We start from the raw sequence: 13,096 nt of genomic DNA, 5'->3' as shown, positions 1-13,096 counted from the left end.
AGTGGCTAGTGTGTACCAGAACCACAACGTTCATACTGCCTGTGCTCAAAGGTTGCATGTTCATTTAAAACAAGTCAGATCTGCTCCGTCTGAAATACAGTATAGAAGCTAGTCAGTAATTTAGATCAATCTTAAATATTTTGGTAAAGTAACTTAGATGGTTTATACATGTAAATCACATGCACTTCTGAAACCTATTTCCTCATGTGTATTGTTTTTGTTAAAAACAAACTGAATTTGTTGTTTATTCTGTGAGTTTGTGTAAGGCATCACTAATAATTTGATAGAAATTCTAAATGCTTGTTGATATCATTTTAACAGTAATGAGACATGAATTTCATTTTTTCAAGGACAGATTAAGGAAATGTCTACAGACTGAAAACATGATTTCAGAGGTCTAAAAATCTCCTGAGAGAAACTGCCCTTCTTTGAGATCACAAGGTCAGTAGTATGGTAGCACTTATTCACGTGCATCTATCTATACAGTTATGCTGACCCAATTTCAATTTGGTACCATTTGATGGTACAGAATGTGGTGCTATACTTTACATCTCTGCAGAGATTTTTTATCTGCAATTTTAGAAGAGCATTAGGGAAAACATTCTAATTTCCAGCTGCAACTTTGTTTAAAATTGCTTAAAATTCATGCTAAAAGCTTTTGGGTTATTATACATCAACAGCTTCCAATGTCATTAGATTTTACAGGAGAAATGTTCTTAACTTCTTGCCTGTGTTTGTAAATGAATGAACTGTTGCATTTTTGCATCTTTCTTTACTTGCTTGCAAAAGTATAAGCTGCTTAATATTCTGGAAAACACTAAGTTGTCTGAAGAGGTACTTTCAAAGTTTGTATTTTAATTTATAACATCATAATGCAATTTTTTCCCCCAAGACTGGAAGTAATGGATATGATTTATTCAAACACAAAGAGCTATCCAACTAAAGTAGTAAATGTGTTCAAAGATCTGTGAGTAATCAGTGTGGTATAATAAGAACTTCACCACAAAGTAATTTAAAATGCTTGATAAATAAAGGAAAATAAAAGCTATCTCTTAGATAACACGTTCATAATTTACTATATCTTTTACTCAGGTACTAGAAAACATGTACAGTTTTTCTTTCAGGTGTTTGTTGTTAGAATGTTATTTTTAAATGTTACACATATTAATGAAGGAAAAACTGGAAAGTGTGAGTGTAGTTAACTCTTACCCTGAAAGGTCTGAAACCAGAATGCGAATGCAGACACTAAAACTGGCTTTTCATGAACAGCTGTGGATCTAAACGTAGTAGTATTCTGCTTATGTACGGCACTGTACCCTGTGGGGATGCACACACAGGCAGTGTTCCACAACCACAGTTACTTATTCCTTTTTCCTCTTGGTTATTTTCAGAGTCAAACAAACAAATATTATTTCTTTTTACCTTTCCTAGATTATCCTTATCGTGCACTACTGAGACAAGACTTTCTTTCAGTAGGTGGAGCCTTAAATTATGTAGTCTGATTTTTGATTATATATTGAGATATTTTTCTTTTGCCCTAGTCATATTTCATAAAGAAGAGTGCTCCTCTCATTTGTGTGCTTAGCATGCTGGAAGGTGGAACTATAATTAAAAAACTAAACACACACAACAGAAAACAGTCCTGTTGACTTTAGGAGTGCTCCATTAAGTCAGTAAGTTGGTAAACACTGCAGGAAAACTTTCCAAATGAGCCTTACTGCTACCATCGTTCCACTGATGAGTGCAATTAAAAATGGGATTTGGAAAGGAAATAGACCAGTATTCCTTTGACTGCATCAGAGAGAGCGTTTGTGGGGAGTTTTCAAGTACCAAGTAATTTACACATCAAACTGAGTAAGGGCACTGTTAATATGTGCCCTTCTCTAGACAGATGGGATATATATGTAAAAATTTGGGAAAATCTTCAAAAAAAAAAAAAAAAAGTGGTACATTTGTGCTGCAGTATAATAACAACTACAACTTTATTTGACTTATAGTGTATAAGTAAACCTCGCAATGTAAGGCTTAATTGTGCAATCGTTCTTGAAGAAAAACTTTTGAGGCTTAGTATCTACATTGTAATGGGGCATCTGTAACTTTCTTCTCAGGATTCTGGTGAGTTCTTTCATGACTTCATTAACTTTTAATGGGTTTTAGAGATCAGAGGAGGCTTAGCTAGGACTTATTAGCAAGAAAAAATCTTAAGGAAGTTTGACAATTAATAGGTGTGCAAACGTGTAGAATCCTCTGTATCGTTTATTCAAAGTGTAACATCAGAGATCAGCAAACCCAATGCTCTGAGTGTTGCGATGTTCATTCCTGTTTTCTATCTCTCATGCTGTATAAAAATGCTTTAGGTAACCATGCCAGATATCTGAATATTTAGTTGAATATTGATATTCTAATAGAATTTCAGTGAAAAGGAGGACCTTATTCTGCAGAGACTTTTCCATATTTGTAATGGATAAACTGACCTTCTGTCAAGAATTACAACATAATTCTATATAATATGAATAAAATCAATATTGAATGTTTATTTCAAAGGAAAAAAAGTATTAGGATTTCTTAGAAGTACATAATGTAGAAATCTAAGCCTCAGTGCTTTTTAATAGAATGAAGGCTTGTTGTTCAGGGGTTCAGTGTTTCTGTAAAATTACATTGTCTAATTGTTCAATGTCTTCTTAGTGAGAGTATTTTAGAGCTCAAAGACATTTCAAAGTTATTGTTAAAGAACCAGTCTTACCTCAGTTTACTTGAAGTAATTGTCCTAACCTGTGGGTAATTTCAGTTTCTCATCTAAACTTGCTTATCGTGTTCTAGTTTTTGTGGAAAATGAAAATAGGATAAAAAGTGTCCTGCAAAGCAGTCTTGACCAAACACAGACAATGGAATTGTTGATGAAATGTAGTCGCAGATGATAAGTAGGCCCAGTGCTACTAGCATTTTACATAGAAACTAACGTCCTGCAGTTAAACTTTAGGAGTCACCTGCTAAACATTTACAGAGAAGGATTTCTATCTGCAGCCTTTCACTCGCTGTCAAATCTATGGATAAAGAAAAGGACTTTAAGCTGCCCCCACAGAGAAGCACCCAGTTCTTGCAGCTGTCTGCAGTCTCATGCTTGATTGTTAGTAGCTGTGTGTTACTATAGGAGTTGGTATTTTTGTTCATAGTGATGAAAAGACATTCAGATAAGAACGCAGCTTTTCTCCTCTTATTTTTCTGTTAAACCTCCTCAAAGCACGCACTCACCTGGGTACCAAGAGCTGTTGCTCTGGTGGAGCAGATCTGTGAATCCGATGGGGCATTCCTTCCCTTCACTGCCTTCTCAGTTAAACAGCTTCATCTGTTCTTCCTCGCAAGAAGGGATTTTCTCTTGGGCAAATACATTAATTCTTCCCTCTTGTGTTGCTTTGGGGATAACATACCTTAGCAGTTCACTAGCATATTCATCTCCACAGTAAATAACTTGCAAACCAAATAATGTATTTAAACGGGAATATTGAAGTCTTCATTTTGATGGGATTTGGAATATGTTTGCAGTTAGCTCTAAGCCCCTGAAAGGGTGGGGTTCCTTTTAAAAAAAAAAAAAAAATCATAGAATCATAGAATGGTTTGGGTTGGAAGGGACCTTTAAGATGGTCTAGTTCCAGCTCCCCTGCTATAGGTAGGTACGCCTCCCTCTAGACCAGGTTGCTCAAAGGCCCATCCAGCCTGGCCTTGAATGCTTCCAAGGAGGAGGCATTCACAACCTCACTGGGCAACCTGTTCCAGTGTCTCACTACCCTCACAGTAAAGAATTTCTTTCTGATATCTAGTCTAAATCTACCTCTTCCAATTTAAAAGCATTTCCCCTCGTCCTGTTGCTACATGCCCTTATAAGAAGTTCCCTCCCCAGCTTTCCTGTAGGCCCCCTTCAGGTACTGGAAGTTCTGCTATAAGTTCCCCCGGGAACCTTCTCCAGGCTGAAGAGCCCCAGCTCTCTCAGTCTGTCCACGTGGGGAGGTGCTCCAGCCCTCTGATCATCTTCATGGCCCTCCTCTGGACCTTCTCCAACAACTCCATGTCCTTCTTGTGTTGGGGGCTCCAGAACTGGATGCAGTACACTAGGTGGGGTCTGATGAGAGCAGAGTAGAGGAGCAGAATCACCTCCCTCAACCTGCTGTCACGTGTCTCTTGATGCAACTCAGGATACGGTTGGCCTTCTGGGCCGCAAGTGCACATACCTGGCTCACGCTGAATCTTTCATCAATCAGCACTCCCAAATCCTTCTCCTCAGGGCTACTCTCAAGCCGTTCTCCACCCAACCTGTATCTGTGCTAGTGACTGTCCCGACTCAGGTGCAGGACCTTGCACTTGGCCTTGTTGAAGTTCATGAGGTTGACGTGGGCACACCTCTCAAGCCTGTCCAGGTCCCTCTAGATAGCCTCCCTTCCCTCTAGCATATCAACTGCACCACTCTGGTGTTGTCTGCAAACTTGCTGAGGGTGCGCTCGATCCCGCTGTCCATGTTGCCTACAAAGATGTTAAATAACACTGGTCCCAACACCGATCCCTGAGAAATGCCATTTGTCACCGGTCTTTGCTTGGACATTGAGCCATTGGCTGTAGCTCTCTGAGCGCGACCATCCAGCCAGTTCATTATTCAGCTAGTGGTCCATCCATCAAATCCATTTTTCTCCAATTTGGTGACCAGGATGTCACGTGAGACGGTGTCGAATGCTTTGCATGAGTCCAGGTAGATGACATCAATTTCTCTTCTTTTATCTGCTGACGCTGTAACTCCATCATAAAAAGGCCACCAAGTTTGTCAGGCATGACTTACCCTTGGTGAAGCCATGTTGGTTACCACCAATCAACTTATCTTTATTTTCCATGTGTCTTAGTAGGGCCTTTAGGAGGATCTGCTCCATGGTCTTGCCAGGCACAGAGGTGAGACTGACTAGCCTGTATTTCCCAAGTTTTCCAAGCTTTGTTAAGTTATTTATGTTATTTATTAAATACATGAGGTAATAGCATAAATAATATAATGACAGAATAGTTACCCTGTTCATCTTAATGTGTGCCTTCCCTTCTATGGACTGTTTTCTCTTTGCCCTTCCTTTTGTGGAGGGGAAGTTTGTTCTAAGTGCTTTTTAAATGACACTTTGACTTTCTGTAGCTAATTCACAGGAATAAACAAATTACAAGACAGGGAAAAGCTGAGAAGATTCATAATGTAACCTTCGATAGAGATGGATCTGCACAGAATTATTGATGAAAAGTTATGTCCACGCTTTTGTGTTAATCAGTTAAGCACTTCTAAAGCTATGCTGAATTATCTTGCAGTTGTTTCACAACAGATTACACCCATTAGTTCAAGCATCTTGTTTCTTCTGTGCCACCTTCCCCAGGCAGTAGCCTCTCTTTCTCACACTTTGTCAGCACCCCATCTACACTCTTCCCATTCAGTGTTGCAACAGCCTCCATTTAATTTCTCCCTGCGGATCAGCCATACACGGAAGTGTCAATGGTCATCGCAGCCTGAAAAGAGCAAGTAAATTAAAAGTATAGACCCTGATGCATTATGTGGAGCCCTTTGCCCCTTTCTGGAGTGGTTTCTTCACTCTATATGTTACCAGGTTTGAATTTCATTCTGTTACATACAGACAATTGATAGAAATTTCTACATACCTATAAGATGCCAATTTTTGATGAAACAGGTTTTATCTCTGTTGTACTTTAGAAAGAGGAAGTGACAGTTAATAACAGTTCTGCTTTTGACTTTTTCACGTCCAAATACAAGGTTCTTGTCCACCATCTCTGCACGACAATCCTGGCTAACAGCAGAGGAGTAAAAAGACCCCAGCTCATCTATGGCTTCTGAAATAATTCAGTAAGGGCTGAATACTGATGAGGATGGAAGGTGTACCTATGTACACTGTCTCAACTAGGGGTTGCAGAGTTCAGAAAGACTCATCTAATTGTGCTGGAACAGCTGCCCAGATGGAGCAACTGTACAATCTGTAGAAGATACCTGACTCAGTTCTTTTTAATGTCTGTGTCCTCTAACAACGTGTGCTGTATTATAATATCTAGATCCAGTGGCTGTTTTCTGCACTAGAAAATGCCCATGAGAGTTACTGCAAGTGTCCTCTTCTGATAGTGCTGGTTTGGTGCTAGCGGGTGCACTTGATTAGCCCAGGAGAAATGTATAACACACAGAGCTTTACCAAATGCTGTAAAATGCTGAAGGAGATGATCCCTGCTATCACAAATGTAACAGTTTTCCCCTGCCAAGATCTGTAAAACTTCAGGACAACTGAGCAGATGTCTCATAGTTGATACTTCAGGAACTAATGAGCTAGTTTTTTTTCTTTAAAACAGACATAATTTAATTTTATATGACATTGGCCGCATTTTAATGGATAGCCTGATAAAGCCTGAACCCCTTGACTGAGGTCAGCCTATCTGGTAGTGTCTTGTTTTTAGGAGTAGCTAAGCATATAATGAAAAATTATTTTCTTATACTAAAAATCTTCCAGTGGTTCAGTACAAGATAGGTTTTAATCAGAAGTTACATTAAACGGGAACTTGAAAGATGTATCTGACTGTAAATTCCCTTGTATTACTTTTCTCCCTAAATGTTAGAAGTAAGAGATAAAAAGGCATGTGCCCCATGTTCCAACATTGAGTATAACTGCTTCAGGATTTCTCTCATAGTATGAGGGTTTTCTGCTGTGGAGCTGTGGTTGCCTTTCTAAGACTGTTGCTCAGATAATGCTACTAGCTAAAAAAATAAATAAAAGTACTGAGGATGGCAAAACTCAGTATTTAGAGAGCAAAAATAATTTGTGTATTTGATACTTCCTATTAAGCAAGTTATAAAAATGCTTGAGTTTTCTACTTCAGGTCTGGGAACCAGTGTAAGAATTGTGAGTAGTTCCACTGAATAAACTATGTATTATTTAATGAATGAGCACATCCATAGCATCTGTACCGTTTTGTCTGTTAAGATGCACATATTGCTGATTATGTGATGTAGTGGCTGAAATATGATGCAGGGATTTCAGAGACCTGTATCCTACGCTCTAGAGTTTCCCCACTTGGGAATTTGAGAGATTCATTAAATAGATCTGTCCAGAAGAGACTAAGGCCCTCTTTCAGCATGCTGCTAAAGTTACATTCTTATTTAGTGAGAATAACTGTGCTGGGACCATTGTTTTTTAATATCTATTCTCACTGAGTCAGAACCTTAAAAACCCAACCACCTAAAATTCCATCAGAGCAAATGGTTAGGGATGCTGATAAACAATTTAAAAGTTATTATTCATTCTTGAATATTTTAAGTCTGTTTCTCCATATCTTTATTTCTTCATCATCATCTGTATTGCCGTTTTGATTCCTTGAAAAACATTAAAATTCAGTGGTCTGGTTTAGTACTAAAGCCCTAGACGCATTCTTGTTATTTCTAATCCATCAAGAGTATCCAGCAGCTCCTTTATTTCTTTATTTAGGTTTTCCTACACAGCAGTCTAATGAGGTCAGAAAGGTCAGAAGAAACTAGCAGGAAAGGTCAGAATGGCTTAGGCATGGGTCCTTTTCTGTGGGCTGATACTCAGCATGCTGGGAATGGGTCAGATTATACTGTTTGGCTTGTGCAGTGAAATAATGACATTACCAATTTGACAAGTATTCTTCATTATCCTTTCCCACAGAATGCATTTCCATGACTAGAGCAATTAGCAGGGATTATCTCTGAGGAGAGGAATAAATGGCTTTTAACTGCTTTGTGTATACGAAAATAATGCTAGCTTGTTTAAACTTTTCCTATCTGAAGGATTTTTTTTTTTTGTAAATTCAAGTGATAGGATATCAGAAGAAACAGTACTTTCCCATCCACCTGCTGCTGTTACTTAGACATAAATAGAAATGTGAAGTTCATGAGATTTAAATTCTCATAATTTCCATTTGCCATTATAATTTTTTTTTGTTACTAACAGTTTTGGAAAATAATTTTCTAAATTATTAGGCAGGTTCTCTCCAGCTGGTGGTATCGCAGCATACTTTGTTCTTTTAATCACTAAGAGCACAACTGTGGGTAAGTAACAAGAAGGTGCTTATTTTTTTTAATGGAGAAGCAAGGCATGGGATAATTAAATTGCTTAAGATCTCATAAAGTTACTTACCAGAAAAAGCTTTCAGAGTTTGAACTGGTTTTGAAAACTAATCTCAGGTCTTTGCTGCCAGTCTCATCCTGGCAATTCTTTTTACAATCCAAAGAAAAGTTCAAATTCAGCGTTAGTTAAAATATTAGTAACACCTTTGTAAGGAAAATAACAGTTACCTAGCAATTTGTAATTGCTTGGTCATTTATTTGCAATTGATTTTTTTTAAGAATGTGTGCTATTTGTTGCATTTGTACATACTGCTGAATTATATGCTATCAGGCTTTGGCTTCAGAGTTCTCACTGGTTTCTCACTGCTTAGTAAAAATTACCATATTTGACATTTAAAGTATACTTGAGCCTGTGAATGTTTGTTTCTTTGTCTGAAGCTTTGGCTTTGAGTGAAGATTGGGTATTGGATGGTATTCTGGTGCTACCACTGGCGGAGCCACCTGGGTACCTTGTTTGTATGCTGAGCTTGAACAAAACACCAGATGTGTGGAGAGGCAGGAATTTTTCATTCAAGTCTCTGTTCAGGCTAGATTTGACTCATCTGTCAGCCTGTATCTGTAGACTAGTGTCTTGTTGGGTTTTTTTGTTTTTCGTTTTTGTTTTTAAGCTCCCTCTCTTCCCCCCTCGTCCCCCTTCACAATAGTCTGGGGTCGTTGGTCCTTTCTCCACAAATTTTCTGATCTTATGTAACTACCTTTCCTGTCTTCCAGTTCTTGCTCAGTGCACATTTTACTTTGTGACTTTTGTCTCTGTTTGCTGAAGATTAGGGATGCAAATGAATTTCTTTTTTATTATTTTTTATACAGGTTAGAAATATGTTCTTAGCAGTTGTTGACTGTCAGTGTCACAACATGATGTTTTTGGTGTTCATTCATTTACTTTGTCATTCGATTACCTTAGAAATCATGTGTCGTATTTACATACATTCTAGATACAAATATGTAGCATTTGCTACATATCAGAATAAACATTCTGGCCTCATCTTTCACAACCCACCTTCAGGAGCTTACTGTATTTCATCTTCTGAAATGCTGTCTTGTCTGTGCATTTTCCCGGACTTGGTTCTCCTAACTGCTATTCAGTTTGTTTTTCAAAAGGTACTTTGTTTTTTCTTTCCCCACCGTACACCTTTACGTACTATACCTTTAGCAACCTTTTTCATTTCCACATATACTTTTTTCTTAATCTCGTGAACATTTGCAGTGATCTTATAGGTGTACTCCTCTCAGGTTTCTACTGTAAAATCATTTTTTCATTGAGCAGTTTGTCTCACATACATCCTCTAAGATAATCAACTGAACTCATCTGTGAAACAAACTTTATAGTATTTCCTTTCTCAAATGGCACAAAATCCTCTCCTTAACAAATGTTCTCATGACGTGTTCTTGTATATATCAGTGCTACTTCAAAGGTAATGCCTCCCTGACCTGTGGGATACATCTCTTTGTATCTCCTTTAACAGCATGCTTTTTTTTTTTTTTTTTTTACTGTCCTAAATGTATGCTACTTGCTCCTGTTTCTTGATAAGGAAGCAAGTTCTTCTTAGTCTGTTATGAGATGACAACTTTTAGGAGACAAGTGACATTTCTCTGTTTTCTCTTGATTGTATCTTTGTCTCCCATTTGACATTTAAAATATATAGCTTTTAAGGCAGAGACCACTTTGGCATCTGTTAATGCTTTTGTTATTGCAGTATGATAATCTAAAGATAGCTATCAGGGTAAGGTTTGTGGAGAAAGTAATACTTCTTTAGTGAGATGAACTTCTACAGTTAGAAAAAAAGGCAGGCTTTTGTGTGTGTGATCCCTTTCTCATGTTCCCAGAGAGTTCAGTTTCCTTAGTCATCTCAATTGTCTCCTTGAAGACACTGCTTTTCTCTGCAAAATCTGCCTATTTCATGGCTTGTCAGACTGGCTGTCATCAAAAGGCTAGTAATTATTGATCTGAGTCTGATCCAGCACGAGTGTAGATTTTGAGGCTGTCTAAAAGTGCAGCGAAAGAATAGTAGGATCAGCATAGAGTATGTACCAGCCTGCCATTTTGAGTCTTCTGTAAGCTAAACATAACCACTCAGGAATTGTCTAGGTACTGGAGATAATAAGAAAACTGCAGGATGCACAATTGTAAACTCAACACCATTATAAATTATATGAAATAAATTTCCTGCATGTAAACGGGGCCACTTCTGTATCTCATTCTGTGGTATCTGAGGCGGTGAAGTTGTCCTTCACTCTCGAAGAATAGAGCAGTGGCCCTGGCACACGCTTTATAATTCTTGAAATCTGAAATGTGGAAGTCTGTGTTAAGAATCCTGTATCCCGGTGACATATGTAACCGTTAGCAACAGCAGACTTAGAGCAGTATGAAAATGGTTTCTCGGACACAGCCAGAATTGTAGTAGAGTCAGTGACATTTTGCCCACCTGAAGATACAGAACGAGACAGCCAAGGACCTTGACTTCATACTTTTCAGTCACAAAACTGGTGAGTTCCTCAACAAGCTTGGAGCTGTTGATCTAGTAGAAGTCTATTAACAGCAAATGACAGCTGGTGCTGTTAGCTTGCTCCTTTGCTGTAACCTAGGTCAAAACAGACAAGTTGACTGGACTCTCTCTAAATATTTGACAACATGAGTATTATTTCTATCTATTATAGCAGAAACAAACAGTGTCCATATGCTGCTAGAAAGGAAAATACTGTGACAGATAATATCCTTAATGCTTAAAGATGCCTGGCCAAAGAGATAAGTTGATGGAGAAACCGCAGTCATTGCAGGGATGCTAAAAATAACCCTGGAGTAGTAATCAGTGTTTTTCTGCAGCACTGGAAACTGCTAAATGATGCAGTTTCCTGTCAGGTAATGTCCGTGGTCCCCACGAGCCAAGTTTTGTCTGTCATAAATTGATGAGCTTATTCAATCTGTTTGAATATAAACCTTGTGGGAAGTCTTGCTTGTTTATTGAATCTCTTTATTGTCGAATAATGTGTTTCTGTTGTTATTTATTCAAAAAGACTTCCCTCGACTAAAAATGCAACACATAAAAAGCTGAAAATAATATGCAATGTTTAGATGTTGTAGCCTGACATACTCAACCTCTGGCTGTTGTACTTCAGGCTGGGTGATAAACATAGCTACTGTCTCTTGCTATTGAACAGAAGTCTAACTGGAATGTTAAGTCCTACAACTAGTAGGTATTAAGTAGTTTAACATTAAAAAGTCATACAGCTGGCTAAAGAGCTGAAATCTTGAAAAATATTTGAGTTTAAAAAATGCTTTAATACAAGTCTTTATTCAGTCTTGATGCCTTTTAGATAGAACTCTGAGATAAAAAAAACAATCAGTTGATTGCCACTTCTGTAGAAGAACTTCCAGATTTCAGCATGGTGCTGTAATGCTGATTCTTGTACAGTTCCAGATCATGTGAAAACTGCACTTATTCTTTGTACTCTTGGACAGTTAGTTCAACAACCCAGCCCAGTTTGATTGTTCAGCGAAGTCATGAATTTATACCAGCACATCCTAGAACTTTCCACTAATTAGTAATATGACTGTGCCTATTTGAATGTTAATCTGTCTGCTTCCTATATGAAAGAAATGGAAACCATTCTTTCTTGGAAAGCATATTTCTGATATGGAGGGACTTGCTTTCTTGAGTTCCATTTCAATGTTGAACAGTTCCACATAAAAGCTGTAATCCCCAGGATATTATGAAGAAATAGTAAAATGTTTACTGCAATAACATAGTGATTCAGGCCTTAACTTGATTGAGATCTGGTATATATGCTATGAAATTTATTTTGGATGTAAAATATATGATAGGATTTTTCACTGAATTTCTTTAACATTGATTTTGGAGAAAATCAGAGCATTACCATGTCTTCAAAAGATAAGGAGAGGAATCTCTTGCAAAATACCCTTAGTTTATTTCCATGTAGTCTGCTGTCATGGAACTTACAGGGGAAAAATCTGTTGTGCTCTTTTTGGTATAGAAAACTCAACACGAGCAATAAAATTCCCAGCACAGTGCTGATACTATCAGTGATGCTGGTGCACAAAGAAAGAAGTAAAGAAAATACATTTTCAAGCTCCTCTGGAAACAAATAAGGGAAAGAAATCAATGCTGGCCAGATATAAATTATTATGGACAGAATTATTACAGGAGAATCAGTTTCTAGGCTTTAAAGGTTACTTGAAACAGTGAAGAGTTTACATACAATCTAAAATTCAGTGTTATTTTAAACTGTAAATGACATGTAGGGTGGTACGTGGGATGTACAAAGGCAGGAACAAGTCTTGCAGCAAATTCACTTCTCTGGAATGAGAACCTAAACTGATGATTAGAAATTCAATGGAGACACCTTATTTTAGAATTTAGTTATGTTCTGGTCTATAGGTATAAAAGTCCACTATGTGTTTTATTATAAGTGAAAATATGTTGTAAGTTGTGATGCTTTGTGAGTTACTGCCTAGCTGTTTAAAAAAAACATAAAGGGTTGTTTGCATTGTGGTTCAGATCTATTATATTTTATTGTTGTCTCTGCTCAAAATGAAATTCATATATTTATGGTAGTCAGGAAGAAATTCAAAGACTGTGACAATGAAAGATTAATCTTACAGTGGAAGGAATCTTGAGTTGTTCATAAAATCTAAAGAGTTTGTCTGCTCCACTATGTAAATGGTGAAAGCAAGGGATGAGACAATGTTACTGATTACAGCAGCGCTCTAGGAAGTGATACTGACCGTGAGTCAGTAAGGAAAGATGGTCTTCTTCCTCCTGACTGGATTTTTTCCTCTTTGAACTCCACTGTCTCAGTAACCTTCTATTTGGAGGAAAAGAAAAAGAGAAAATATTAGCTACCATGCTTGCTTCAGATATTTCTTTTTTCACGTTTTATTTTAAAATTTATTTTTAAGCTTTCTGCTGGTCAACAGCCAAG

The 13,096-nt window shown here is 37.6% G+C and overlaps 1 protein-coding gene across 8 annotated transcripts in view; it reads left to right on the top strand.

Moving 5' to 3' along the window:
• Positions 1 to 13,096, top strand: part of CSRNP3 (cysteine and serine rich nuclear protein 3) — a 91,645-nt gene that overhangs the window by 40,254 nt on the left and 38,295 nt on the right. The window contains exon 2 of one of the 8 annotated variants that reach the window (XM_021400280.1): positions 351 to 441. The exons of 5 other annotated variants lie outside the window; for them this stretch is intronic. The gene's annotated coding sequence lies outside the window, so the exon portion shown is untranslated. Of the gene's footprint in view, positions 1 to 350; positions 442 to 9,739; positions 10,643 to 13,096 lie in introns of those variants that run through there. 2 more of the 8 variants (XM_021400283.1, XM_021400281.1) reach the window with 2 other exon arrangements.

This window comes from Numida meleagris, chromosome 5 (genome assembly GCF_002078875.1).
Source record: "Numida meleagris isolate 19003 breed g44 Domestic line chromosome 5, NumMel1.0, whole genome shotgun sequence".
Lineage (NCBI taxonomy): Eukaryota > Metazoa > Chordata > Aves > Galliformes > Numididae > Numida > Numida meleagris.
Note: the sequence above shows the minus strand (reverse complement) of the source record. Positions and strands in the feature narration are given on the sequence as shown.